The 15,000-nt window shown below is 45.9% G+C and overlaps 1 protein-coding gene across 2 annotated transcripts in view; it reads right to left on the minus strand.

The window, feature by feature from the left end:
• hivep2a (HIVEP zinc finger 2a) overlaps positions 1-8,881 on the minus strand; it is a 92,612-nt gene extending 83,731 nt beyond the window's left edge. For both annotated transcript variants that reach the window (XM_070986796.1, XM_070986794.1), the window contains exons 1-2: positions 8,565-8,881; positions 535-593 (exon numbers count right to left, since the gene is read on the minus strand). The gene's annotated coding sequence lies outside the window, so the exon portion shown is untranslated. The remainder of the gene's footprint in view (positions 1-534; positions 594-8,564) is intronic.
• Between the last annotated feature and the right edge of the window lie 6,119 nt (positions 8,882-15,000).

The raw sequence follows: 15,000 nt of genomic DNA on the forward strand, positions 1-15,000 counted from the left end.
GCTTCATTCACGGTGCATTTGACCAGACATCATCTACCCTCCTACCCCCCCATCCCCCCCAACCAGTCCGCACATTAGGCTTTGGCAAATGTAATCTATGTTGGATCATTATTTTCATGAGGCATCTCACCACATATGTGCTGTTTGTTAACGGCTAGCCGAGACCACCACAGCAGTTTCTTATATTTCCTGTTGACACATATTATACTGACTAAAACACCGAAAACAATCCAGTTTCTGCTAACGTGAGTTAATCGTGTGAGGACAAAAGAGCAGAAGGATCGCCTCAAAATTGCCTCTAAATTAAGATGTTGGTCATTCACCTTGTGGGTTTTTAAAATTTAACCTCTCCAGTCTCTACGCTGTGTGTTATTCAGTTTCATTTCTGGCACTTTATTGGTATTTTACTCCCTATAAACAAAACCTGTCGTGACCTGGTGACCACACTTCAGCTGTCAGCTGCTGCTCTGCATGCCTGCGAGCAGCCGCCGCACACACATGCACACATACGGTTATTAGTTTTGTGGATCCTACCTGGTGCAACTGTTTGTCCTCTGGTCCAGTTTAGCAAGTCCACAAACTGGTCGCGGCCCCTGGAGGAGACAGAGAAAGCATGGCAGAGACGTTCAGCATTTTTATGTAAATCCACCTGATGTAAACACACCGCGTCCTGTCAGGCCCTGAGCATGCAACATGGCGGCGTCCTGGACTGCAGTCACGCTGAGTCCAAACGTGTCCGAACGTGCAGACAGTTATGTTGATGCAGCGTTATATCTGTCCATTAAATATACTGTGAGGCGACCAGCAGCCGGCTCCATTAGCTTAGCACAAAGGCTTAACACAGTGCTAATGTTAATGCTAATGCTAATGCAGCTGAATGGGAGCAGATTCCTGCTGTGGAGCTCAGGTGTCCACGTTTTTTTTGTCCGTTTAGAGTAAAAATAAAGATTTATTCTAATAGTTTTAAAGGTCAGAAGACTCACTCAGCATCTAAGTATCGATGCACTCGCTGGAAAGTGACAAGCATCTGTGTTGTTTTTCTAAAATTTCCACCACTAATGAAGCGACACGCTGTTCCTGTGGTTCGCAATCTAAAATTTCTAAAAACGCTCCGAAGTCTGTGCTGTTTTCTGAGCGTTTGACACTGACATTTCAAAGCCCTCGATGAATCCAGCAATAAACAAATAAAACCAGATGACGCTCCGTCTCAGAGCTTCAGATCACTCGTGTCATCTTGATTTTCACTTTTCTTTTGTCACTTTTTTTTTGCCAGCCCGTTCAGGTTTCTGTTCCATCTCCCCCCCTGAGATTGGATTTCTTTTCATCCCCTCATATTTTTTGAAGTGTTCTTATCTTTTGTATGGATATGCAAATAGCTCAACCTAAACCTACAGCGCGAACAGCCTCCGCGTCGTCAGTGTGCCGCCGCTAACTCCACCGTGGCAGATAACATCAGACTGGGCAGCAGAGCCTGCGAACGGCACACTAACAAAGACACGTATATTCAACATCTATTGTTACTTTCTCATTGATCTATAATGAAAATACTCCTTTCTGAAACAGATCAATTTAAGCTGACAGCAGCTGAGGTCCTCTTGCAGCAAGGAGAGCTCAGAAAATGGTTCTAGAAACAAGAAGTAAGTAAAAAAAATGAGATTAAATGACAAAACCTGCTAATTTCATGCCATATTCCCTTAAAGTAATCAAAAAAATAACAGCTACCTTTCAATGCTTTTGTCCAATTTTCATCAAAATTTAAAAAGTGTTATTTTTTCTGTCACATTTGATGAAATTTATTTGTAAGAAAAAAACAAAAAATGTCATAAATTGATTTTGAGAATGCAGTTAAAGACAAAGAGCCTCCTCTGATTCACTTCCAATCAGCAGTCTGCAGCTGAATTGACTTGAATTTAAATTTTCGGCTCGCCTACTTTCCCTAAATCCACCTCACGCAGCCTACGTCATTAGATGTACTACATTTCCCAAAATGCCACTGGAGATCCCCCCACAGAAAACGCCTGAGCTCAGGGTTTTACATGTACGTAGACGCGAGGCGTTGAATTACTGCAAGCACGAAAGTGAGACTTTCCCACGGAGAGAAAGTGAGTTTCAGCCTTTACTCAAAACCCAACGAGTAACGTATTCTAGTTCTGCTTTCACATCTGTGGCTGCAAAAAATCTGATTTCTCCCCGTATGACTGTTGAACGGCGGCTCTAGATTCACAGAGGCAGACATCAAAAGCTCGTTTCGGGTTTTTTAGGTGACTGAAACATTTTTAAAAATCATACCACGCCGGAGCTGCTGGGAACGTGACGTCATGTCTGAGCAGTTATCAAGATGCTAATAAGAAAAACAATGAAACCAAGCTATGAAAGGTTGTGTGTTGGAGCTGTACATTAGAGCTGGAGCGTAGGCAGAGCTCTCAACAATATTAGGTAATAAATAACTAATATTTAAGAACTGAAACTCCATATATTGACAATCAAAAAAGCAAAACTCAGCCGGGAGTCAGATGAAAAGACCGATATCAGTTTCATGTCTGCACTCGATGGTCGAGCGAAGCAGAGACACAGAGGGACGCTTCCACCAAGCCGATGGCAAACGTGATCTCGCACAATCCAGAAGCCATTTTTACAATTTAATCTCATGTATCTAACACTTTTAGTCCAGACTAAAGACAGACAAAATGCCCTCTGCGCACGGCTGGGTCCAGCTTCTTTGCTTCTCATCATGAAGCTAACTGTCAAATCCCAGCAATCACTGGATGTATTGGTAGCTAGCGTGTCGGCTAACAAGACGCAACATATAAAGTAGATCATTTGGAGCTGTTTGAGGCTATCATCCTTCGCTCAGCCTCCTTCTGGACCAGCGAATTAAAAAGTGAATCTGATATCAGGATGCTCACCTGAATCAAAACAGCACCAAACGTTCTGCGTGTCCCAAAATGTCACAGCGTCCACCTGAAAGAGCTTCTCATCAGGGCCGCTATCAGAAAACAACTCTGGGCCTTTTTCCATGTGCAAACTTAAGCCGGCTGTATTTGCTCTGTTAATTTACTGTTAATGCAAACCAGAAAGTTCCTGCTGCTGCTGATTCACATGTAAACTTTCTACTGAACCTCTTGGAAAAGCATTAGCCACTGATTAAGTCTGCTTTGTTAGCAACAGCCTCCTGTTGTTCACTAGAAGCTGGTCTCCATGTTGCAAACATGCTCGGTGTCATTAGGTCAGCACATTCATCTGAATACTGTAGGAAGGAATGATAGAAGAGGAAGATGATGAGATGAAGAGCAGCAGGCGACAGGTCCCTACACACATTCATATTCAAGAAGATCACTGTATGTTTGCAGCGTGGCCGTCCTGTGAGAACCACGTATCTCTAAAAAGCTTCAGGAGCTCAGAAAAACAGCCCGTTTTCAGCTGATCCAAGAGGCTTTTTGGAAAAGAAAGATAAACTATTCAGCTCAAGTAAGCCATAAAGGAACACTTCATCCTTCAGTTTATCACAAACACAACATTCAAAATCACCAAATTTGGAGATACATGGTTTTTACTGGACAGGAAGCAGATGAGAAAGTGCAATATTTGTAGAGGAGGATGTAGTGAAGCAGAAGTAGAAAACTGCATAAAGTGGAAATAAGTGAAGTAGACTTTGTCAGATTTGTACTTCTGGACAGAACTGAAGTAAATGTACTTCGTGCTGACTTTCGTACTGCGTGTGATTTCTAATCCATTCACAGGCAGCGCACAGCGAACGCTGGCCGTGTCAGTTGGGATTTTCTGATTACAAAACACTGATTTAGTTCTACTGTCTGATGCATAAATGCATGAAGTGAGACTAATTACAAGCTGTTGAGAAAGTAGGCCAGTTTGGGGAAAGGTCTCTCTCTCTCTCTCTCCTCTCTCTCTCTCTGCACATCTCCATCATCTCCCCGTCCATTTAAACAGCCAAACACACACACACACACACACACACACACACACAGCATCACACACACACACACACACTCTCTAGCAGGCGTCTCACAGGTGGGAGCTGAGCGGGAAAGAACACGGTCACGTTTCCCGTCTGGTTAAAAAGCTGCCGTGCCATTGGCTGCCGCAGAGCAACAGCCATGCCAGTCAGCAGCTACGCCTTCACTGATTGGCTGAGGGACAAAACAATGTCCTCATCTACATGTTGAAGGGGGTAAGAGAGGGAGTTTCCTCTTGTACAGCTGAGGACAACACACACACACACACACGCACACACGCACACACGCACACACACACACGCACACACACACACACACACACACACACACACGCACACACACTCTCCTGAGCAAAGTCCTTCAAATGAAAGTGTGTCAGCAGCTGACAGAATAGACACACTCTTCTGTCAGAGCAGCTTGGAAATCTCTCATCCTCTCCTCTTCCTGATCTCTGTTACTCTTCATCCTTTTCTCTCCTCCCTCATCACCCTCTTTAGTCCCCTTCCCTCGTTTCCTTCCCTCTTACTTTCACTGCTCTCCTCTCGTTGCCTCTCCTCCTCTCGCTTTCCTTCCTTTCTTCACTCCAGTCCACTTGTTTCCTTTCCTGAAGTCCTCTCCTGTTGTTTCTTCGCCGGTCCTCATTTCCTTTCCTCTATTCTTCTCTCCTCTCTTTTCTTCTTCTTTCCTTTTCTCTTGTTTCCTATCACGTCCCCTCTCCCCTCTTCTTCTACCCTTCTCTCCTCCCTTCTCTTTTCTTCCCTACTCCTCTCTCATCTCACCCCTTCTGTCAATCTCCCTCCCCCTTTTCTCCCTTCCTCATCTGCTGTAGGTTACTCCCACTCTCCCCCTCTTGTCGTCGTCTCCCTCAGGTGTATATTCAACCAGGTATAACACCAAACCACAGAGGAAGAATTTAGAGGAGGAACCTGTCAACCAACTCATTACCTCTATATGTGTGTATGTGAGTGTGTATCTTAATAATTTAGCCATCGCTGTCAGGACCTCGGTCACCGGAGTGCTCTCAGGTTCCTCCACAGCTCTCAGGTGATCTCACACACACACGCACACACACGCAGGTGAAGCTGTGCAGTTGCATTCAAAAACAGCACATTTCAGCGAGATAAACTGGATCGGTTCGGTGTGAAGCTTAAAATCCTCTTTTAACGCTCTCGATTCAGCGCTCTCTGGAGGAAGCCCATTCACTTCATGCTGGAGAAGCAGTGAGCGCTGTTAGCGTGCTGCAGGTGCGCCGGGTTGCACTGCAGCTGTTATTTGTTGGTAATAATCCACTCTGAGGCGTCTGATATGTCACAATAACTGGGACAGAGCAGGTGAGACAGAGAAGAGCGCAATACAGCGTGAAGCCACGTTTTCTCTTAATTTCTGACTGTCAATCAAAACATCAGTTTAAAATGATATGAGGGACGCAAGCAAACATTTAAGAAGCTGACGGTGCCGATCGTCGTCTCCACAGGCAGGCGTTACAAACACTTCACTTCATGATGAACACCAGCAACTGAAAGCTGTAACGAAATCTCGCCGCAGTTGGCGTGCGTGGCGTGTGTCACTTCATCACACCATGCCATGCATCTGCAGTCATTTCAGATTCTCCAGCTATGATGTGAGCGCCATGCTAATTGACAGCGAATGCAAACTTGACACACCTGCAGCAAAGCTAGCTGATACAGAGCCAGCCGCACGGCGCGGTTAGCGACGTGCAGAAGCAAAAAATCAGATGGATTAAATCAGATGGATTTAGACATCAGTCAATTCTAACTAAAGCATATCAGCAGACTGATGCACCTTTTATTGGACAAAAGCATCCACAAGACTGTAATAGAGCAGATGGGCTGTAAAGAAGCCAATCAAGGAGGCCATTCACCATCTCCACCATCTTTAAATAGAGACAGACGTTACAACAGCCTTCTATATACAACCACCTGTTATCACCTGACAGCTGAGCTATCTGCATGACAAACGAGCAAACCGCGCTCTGAGGAGGCTGAGACATGTGATGGAAAGTGCTGTGCGGGTCAGTGAGTGGTCCTTGAGATAAGATTGTTTTCTGTCGAGCTAATGTAGTGTAATGTTTGAACGTTAATGCAGGAGGTTCAGTCACTTCTATGACAGAAGCATGTCAGTGGATCCCAGTCAGTTTGTCAGCAACACCTGAACGCTTACAGGTAGATGACTGTACCCTTTATTTGACCCAGATCAGAGAAAAGTCTGAAGCACAGGCACAAAATTTCATGTGGCAGGATTTTTCAGGTCCCAGTCTCCGGGTTGGAAAGCACTGACTTAGGCGAACACGTCTGTGCTAACGCAGCCAGCGGGCTCGCCGTGCGGTGGGTAAATAGTGGCCCTGTGCGGCCAGTGTGGCGCAGCTGCTCACACAGCAGCTTCCAAACTGAAACGCTCCCAAAAACGTGTGATGGTTTTCACTCCGTCTCCGCTTTTCGCTCTTCCTCTTTCCTCCATTTTGCACCGTGAATGTTTGCTTTGGTCTCACAGAAATCAACACACAGCGCGATGTAAGCCCTGCATGGCGGAGCGGCGATTACCGTCAAAGTCTCCATGGCGTAGAATCAACGATTGTTAGCACTCAGAGAACTTCAGTAATCGTTTCAGCTGTACTGGATACTGCTGTCCAACTGTAGTATGCTGTGTACTGGTAAGTGCGCCTCACACACACACACACACACACACACACACACACACACACACACACACACACACACACACTGAGTTCCCACAAGGCCTAGGTAATAAATTAATTGAGTGTTTAGTGCAGAAAATCAAGTCACACTTCACACACGTTCTCCATACGCCTATCCACCCTGGTAACAGTGTGTGTGTGTGTGTGTGTGTGTCTGCAAGGACGCTCGCTCCTACGCAGTACACCCCGATGGCCATCTGAGGTGGCAGTGGGACAGATGGTACGTAGGTCGGTCTTTCCCGGTGCACGCTATCACACACACATTTAGCAGAGGCACGTGCACGCCCAGCCGTGCACAGCGTGCGCCCTGACAGCAGAACACACACTGTAATGATCTCTTCAGCTGCAGGCTCATAACCTGCAAACAGCACCGACACGCTCAGGACGTCTCTGTTCTTCTGCAGCGTCCAGCGGCGCTGCTCGTCTCTGCACTGCATGTCTTTCTGTCCACATCCAGCTTCCATTTGCTTCAACTGTTCTGCAGTGCGCACAGCTTATTGTTTCCAAAAATACATCTTTTCAGTGTCAGTCTGAGTTTAAAATTAGCTGCTTCGCTGCCAGCGGAGTGACAGTACAGTTTATGAAAATAAAGCCGAAATAACCTTTGAGTTATTGCTTGTTTTTATTTGTTTGAATATATTGATTTACTGCATGCCTTCATGCAAGCGCATGTGTGATCTTTATTGGTCCTTCTTGTTAATTTTTCCTTTATTTGTGACACATTAAACATCTGAGAAATGATCTAAGAGCCATATTATCAATCATCCACCCTGCTGGAGTGTCCTTCCAGCATACAGTAGTGTTGACCCTGACCTTTGACCTCTGCCCTCTCTGTGGACGGGAGGAAAACAAAGAGCTTCCCTGAAGGAATGAGCAGCGGATCACAGGATTATGACGCGCAGTAACACACGACGTGCTTATATGATGAGGCTGTAAATCTCCTCTCTAGAAATGCAGCGAAAAAAGCCTGAAATGTTTTCCAGCACTGAGAATCAGCGGGCTTGTTAAAGAGGGAGAGAGACAGAGCAGGGCCCGGCCGTGCGTCGGAGTCTCCCCGGCCGGGGCCCCTCTCTAGACGGCAACACGTCATGGAACATTCCCGGAACCAGCCAGCGCACCACCCACCATTTCTCTCACTCTCTCTCTCCCTCTCTCTCATACACACACACACACACACAAACAGAGGAAACAAACGATGAGCATATGAGATAAAGTCACTCCCTTCAGAAAAAGAACTGCTGCCTTTAACACAGTTTGTATTTTTGAGACACACTCAAGAGCAACACACACCGTGCCAGGAGTGTCACGGCGATCATACTGTGGCGGCAACAAGGAAATACCAAAGGGAGTGCGCTAAGGTCACAGCTTAAACTCTCCTCTCAACAAGCAGCATACAGCGATTCTAAGCACTCAGAATATTAAATGAAATGCAAGTGAACTTCTATGAGCCGAGGCACCCAGATGCGGGCAGGGCTGGTTTGGCTACACAACGCATGTATGCTGAAAATCGACCTTCCAGACGCAAAATCACACCATCACACCTATCCGAGCTTCCACTTTCACAGCTTCAAGTCCACCTACACTCCCCCTCCCTCTCGGTCTCCCTCAATATCTCTCCCCGGCCTTGCAGCCAGCCTGGCCGTGCAGGCTACTGCAAATTCCTCAGGATATTACGCAACCCGGGTAATCTGCATGCAATGCAATGCGTGCCCGGGGTATTCCCCCTGCGTAGCCTTGCCCTTATAAGCTAAACAAAAGATCAAATGCCGTGAAAACAGCACATAAGGTCCGCCATGGCGCAGAAAACCCTGCTGTCACTGTTTAACGTGTGATAAAATGCCCGGTAAGGTTTCGTTTTTCATCCCCGCGCTTACCTTCTGTCTGCGCTCCGGCTGCGCGTCTCCGTCTCCGTGCGAAAATGACAACAGGCTACCCCGGTGACAGGAGATCCGATTCCGGGCGGGCTTGACACCTCGCTGATTGTCCGTTAAATTCAACCAGGAGGCGGTTGTTAGAAATCCACAACAGTCGAGGGGGAGCGGTGGAAACGTCGCGGCGAGGCGGCCGACGGAGGAAAAGTTGCGCGTAAAAATGGAAGGAATCCTTTCCGACCGGATTTCTGCTGCCGGAGCTCCACTACTGCAGTCAGACAGACAGTAAATGTGTGCGTCTCACTGTGTTATGAGTGTGTATGTGTGCGTGTGTGAGGGTGAAATCAGGAGACACATACACACGCACACACACACTCATACGCACACGGGGGTTATTCCAAACGCCACTTCCCAGAATAGCAGCATAGAGGAGAGGGAGAGAGAGAGAGAGTGAGAGAGACGGAGTGGCAGAGAGAGAGAGAGAGAGAGAGAGAGAGAGAGAGAGAGAGAGGGCGTGTGTATGTGTGTGTATGTGTGTGTGCTCGTGTGACGTCGTCGGATCCCCCAGCGCGCAACCAGGGCAGAGGGAGGGGAGGGGAGGAGGAGCAGTGGCCGAGGAGGAGGCTCTGTCTGCCGGCACAGAGAGAGCAGGATTCCCCGGTCACCTCTGGAGCGACCTGTCTGTCTGACTGTCTGCCTGCCGTTTGTGCTGTATATTCAGCCACGGCTGAAGACTGAAAATGAATACACTGACGATCAGTTTGCAGTACAAACTGATCATATCATACAGGGACGTTATGAACGTATTGTACTTAGAAATACAAAGATTTTCATAGAGATAAATATTACACACACAAACACGTTTCTTGTGCTGGCAGGCAGCTGTACTCAGTCTTCTTCATCATCCTCACTGCAGTTCTTACTAAGTTAAATATGCAGGCGTGTGCCTAACTCATCACTGCAATGTTAAAATCCACAAAATGATTCACCCACCCCCCATGAATGATTTATGATCATTATGCTGTTAATTAGGGCCTAAAGATTTGAAGGGCTTATTCTGCCGGTGGGCTCTGAGGGCAGGAACGTGGCCTGATGAACCTGCTCATGTTCTCCGTTTAGCCTTTATGCTAACGTGACGTAGCCTCTCATAGCACAAGAAGACCAAGAAAGTTCTACATGAGCCTCCCGCTGCCGGGAAAATGAGTGATCGTAGTCAAATACATTAAACGTCTCTCCATATTATTCATTCAGATGGGTCGTGGCTGCAGCCAGTATTATGTGCACAACAACAGGAAGCCATCTTGTTCACCTCTTGCCAGATTTTAGGTCAATCCTCAGTATTCAGACAACAAACCCACTCCAGCTCGGAGTCCTTTCATCTGGAAAACGCATTTAGGAATACAGAGGAGCTCATTTAGGCAGCCCTCTAGCTAATAAATTAAATCAGGCTTGATAAAGTCCTTTTCTCCCCCGTTGGATAGGTTCAGATGCAGCTGCCCCTTTGTGCTAATAAACTACATTAGCTTTTGTGAGCGCCTTTTAGCAACAGGTGGCAGGCTTGATAAATCACTGGAGACAAAGCGTCCTGTACCTGAAGCTTCACAGGTTTGATTACCCTGATGGACAGAGCGTCAGCCGGACGCCTGAAACGTGAAATGCAGCGTGCAGCTCCTGCTGTAACCAACCACTGTGATAATAAAGCAGTCAGACTTTTGCACAGCTCTCAGATATCAGCCTTCTCCAAATAGCTCTCATTGTACCTGGGAACAGATAATGACACATAATGGTCTGATAAATGCCTCTGTGGCATCCATCAATTCATAGCACCATGAGAAGTTATCCAAGATGAGAGGAAACGAGGCGGAGGATGAGACGCTGCCTGGCAGGGGCGGAGTCAACACCGGAGCAATTAGAAATGCAGTGACATTTTGTTCTTGTTTCCACTGATGTCAGCTTTTATGTTGCATGAATCCATCTTTTTTTTGGAGGCTTGCAGTGAAGGGAAGCAGAAGAGCAATCCAGTGTCTAAGTGGTTAAGATATATATCATATAACCAAAATGTTCCTGGTTCATCGCTCCATGCTGTCCCCGTGTTTCCTGTCTATTCACGCTGTAAGCTGTCAAAAAAGGTATTAAAAGCAGCAAACATCCTGGGCCAGAGCCCAACCACACGGCCTGAGCTGACAGAGCCGTTTGAAACGTGTACTTATTCTTCTTGATTCCTTGATCTTCGTTTCGAGGAGAGCAAGGAGTGGTGTGAGTCTGCAGGGTGTGAACGCCACCTTCTGCTAACGGCTCTGATGGCGGTTCATGTGCCAGCTTCTCCTCCGTTCCAGCCCTTTAAAAACACTACAGCCTGCTGATGCTGTCTGCGCTCGCTCAGCAGCCGCTGCTGTTAGGATAAACCCATTTAAGCTGAAAAATACCAGAACTTTTCTTCAAGGTATATTTGCTGTTATGCTGTTGTTCATTGATGTACAGGGAGGTGGAGATAAGACCATGCATGGATGTATCATAAGAACTCATATTCATTTGAATGAGAACTGCTCACCCAGTGCATAAAAACGTCTTACATTTCCTGTTTTGCTTCAGCGTTGTGCAGCCCAGTGCACGCATGCATGCTTGTTTCTGTCCCTGACCTCACCTGCACGCCCTGCAGAACCCACACAGCCCTGCATTTCTAGGCTATGGGATGGTTTTGCAATGACTTAAAACGTGTATTACAAACAGCAGTAACTGACCTTGTCTGAAGGCGGTGGTGTCAACAGTTTAACAGACGTCTGTTTTAGAATGGAGGTCTATGGGGAAAACGCTTGTTGAGCCGTGGTACTGCATCCAGCTTTCTTAATACATCCATGCAATGATGTCACCACACTCAATCCTTCAAGCTCTGATTGGTTCTATTATTTCTCTAACTGGAGGGGAAAACACCAGACAATCCAGTGGTCAGGAACCAGGCTATACAATCACCAGCGTTTGCTCAGTTCAGGTGAGCTTTGCGCGAGGTGCGTCAATACAAACACACCTGTGAGATATGTTGTCAAAAATACTGATGCGGGATTTAACCCATGATTGGAGTTATTGTGGATTTTTTGTGGTTGTTTTTCCATTTTTTATGTTATCTACCAACGCAAGGCAGGTCAGAATCACACAGACAGATAAACAAATAGATAAGATAAGATAAGATAAGATAAGATAAGATAAGATAAGATAAGATAAGATAAGATGGTGAGAGAAAGTGGTCAGATTTCCCAGTCTCAGTGAAAGTCTTAGCTCATAGGCCTGTTTATCCTCCGTGTGTGTGTGTGTGTGTGTGTGTGTGTGTGTGTGTGTGTGTGTGTGTGTGTGTGTGTATGTGGTGGCCAGCGATAAGTGGATTAACGGCCGCCATTTCCCATAAGAGGCTCATCGGGATGTGACCTCATCGCCAGTGACCCCGGAGTCCCCATGGCGACGCCGTGGCAACACAGCACCATGGTGACAGCGAGCTGCAGCAGCTTCTGATGCTGCAATTTGCATCTGCTTTTCATATGACGGCCGGGAGGAAGGTGTGTGCAGTCCGAGGCTGTGTCTGCTGGTGGATGTAAACTGTGGGTTTGGTGGTAAATGTCCAGGTTTCCGTACCGCCGTTAAACAGCCGTGTCAGTGTCATCAGTCAAGCTCTGAAAAATGACTTTCTCCTCAACAACAGAACTAGTTTGCCAGCAAATGTCTTCAGATGACTCATGCCTTTAATAATCTGCTTTGCTGCTGTCATTCTGATGAAGTAGGTGTGGGTTTTTCCACATACGCCATTTCACTTCAAATTCAATGGCTTTCTTCTCATTATGTGCGGTTCCAGGATGTTCTGAGTGTTAAAGTGTCTCTTTGGATAGTTTAGAGAAAAATGACTTCAATAGAAAAATACTTCACTTGTGATCAAAAAAGAAAACACTTAACTTATAACTTAAAGAGAAAAAGGATGAAGTGAATCAGAATCTATTTGATTTCTAGTCCTTTGTGTCATTGGCCTGCTAGAAGAAGGAGAAGAAGAAGAATACTAATTGTAAAGCTGTTCGACAGTTTTCCAATAACAACAATAGACGAGACAAAGAACGCCAGGACGAGCTTCAGAGCTTTTCACTGTGTGGAAAATAATTTCTACAGCGGAGCGGTGGATGACGCTGCAGCAGTGGTTTTAAACTTCTCATGGAATCCGTTAATTTACTGATGCTGCCTTCGAAAAGGAGGAAGGTGTTTTAAGTTCGAGGGGCTGCTGACTGAATATACGAGTGTGTGTTCTCATTCGGAACGTCCGTGTCAGCCATCGGGTTCCTCATCACAGTCTGCTGGCGCCTACTCGCACAGCAAGTCAACAACTGACAAATTATTTCCTGTTAGCTCAAAGCAACATGTTGGAGCGGACTTTTCCCACACAGTTTTAACAGTGTGGTCCTGTTGTAGGCATGTTCAGTGAAACACACTCACACTTAACCTGCCTGCTTTAACTGACTTTAAAGCTAGAAGACCCAACTGTTACAATGGCCCACAGGTGGGCCATAAGAGCATTAAGTGTTATTTATTATTCAAAGGCTACGTTGATGTTTATACTTAAACTATACACCGTTAGAAAGCTAAGATTCACAAAACTCAACTGATGCAAACAACTGCTTTTAAAACTGACATAACATTGAGACAATTCACCGCTTACGTCTCTCAGTGATCCACAGATCGATAACTCATCTCATCTTCAACTGCTTATCTGGGGTCGGGTCGTGGGGGCAACAGCTTCAGCAGGGGACCCCAAATTTCCCTTTCCCGGGTCACATTAATCAGCTCTGACTGGGGGATCCCAAGGCGTTCCCAGGCCAGTGTGGAGATATAACCTGTCCACCTAGTCCTGGGTCTTCCCCATGGTCTCTTCCCAGCTGGACATGCCTGAAACACCTCCTTGGGGAGGCGCCCTGGGGGCTTCCTTCCCAGATGCCCGAACCACCTCAACTGGCTCCTTTCAACACAAATGAGCAGCAGCTCTACTCCAAGTCCCTCGTGGATGACTGAGCTTCTCATCCTATCTCTAAGGGAGACACCAGCCACCCTCCTGAGGAAACCCATTTCGGCCACTTGTACCCACGATCTAGTTCTTTCGGTCATGATTGAGCCCTCATGACCACGACTCTCACCTATGGTCAGATCGATAACACTCCGTTAAATTGGTCTTGAAACATCCAAAGGTCCAGAAGATCCACTGCAGTATTTATTCCAACATGATAAAACATGATAAAATGTCTTTCCCCTTCTGGAAACATTTACAGATGGGCGCCATCTTGTCTTCATTGACTCTGTGGAGTCTCAGGTTTCAGATGACGCCTCCTTTGACCAATCACGATCTGCCGCGACGCCTTACAATCGAGAAGCCAACAATAGTCAAACTTGAACCGAAGGGCCACCTTCTCTTCTTCCATGTGAAGACTGAGCCAATCGCAACCAATTTTGAAAATGACTGACGCTTCAAATAGCCAATGAAATTCTGAGCACCTTCAGCAGCTTATTTACAGCTGCAACTCAAGGATTTCAGTGATAATAGGGATATTACCCAAAGTTTGAAGTGATAAATATAGTAAAGACATATAGCCAAAATATAGGTTTAGATACCTTAAATACGACTACAGATCAATTTCATCACATAAATATAGATATATATGCAGATAAGTATATGGTAAATTGACTTTTTTTTGGAGGACACTTTGATATACCATTAAAGAAAACAGGAAAATATTCAGTTTCTGTAATATTGTTATCAATTCTTACTGATTTTGGACTTGGGTAAGGCTTCAGGCTGTGGTCCCATTGTGTTTTCCATACCAACATATTCAGACGCGGAAAAACAACCTTTTGCTTCAGTGTATTCAGACTTTGAGTACTCAGTGAGTAGTTGTGAGTTTTACTTTTGAAAAGAGACTAAAGCCATGCATGTGCTTCAAATGGTTTCTTGAACAGCTTTTAATTTCCGTTGGATATGCTTTGAAAAGACGTATTAGGATCATTTTTACTGGACTGGATTCTAAGCATTGCTATATTTCTGACATGGGAAGTCCTGTACATGAGCTTCATGTAAAATGGTTAATGACTTTATATTTTCCTTATTTTTTCTAGAAGAACTAGAGAAGGGTAGATGTGTTGTGTTGTACATTAAAGCTTGATTTCTGGACACCAGGGGACAGAAAACGACAGCAAAAACTTAGCAGACACAAAGAGACAGTTACCAACAGCTTCGTCTTGAAACACTCAGCACACATGGAGCAGCACTGGCATTCATTTGAAAGCCAGTGTTTCGTGCTTCTGTCTGGTTGATGAACATGTGGTTTGGTTTCCACCAGCTTCTTCTGAGCGCTGCTAATGTTCCGCTTCCCTCACCAGCTTGTCTGTCACTGTGGCTGCCTGTTGATTGGTGCTGGGC

Source organism: Chaetodon trifascialis, chromosome 19, assembly GCF_039877785.1.
Source record: "Chaetodon trifascialis isolate fChaTrf1 chromosome 19, fChaTrf1.hap1, whole genome shotgun sequence".
NCBI lineage: Eukaryota > Metazoa > Chordata > Actinopteri > Chaetodontiformes > Chaetodontidae > Chaetodon > Chaetodon trifascialis.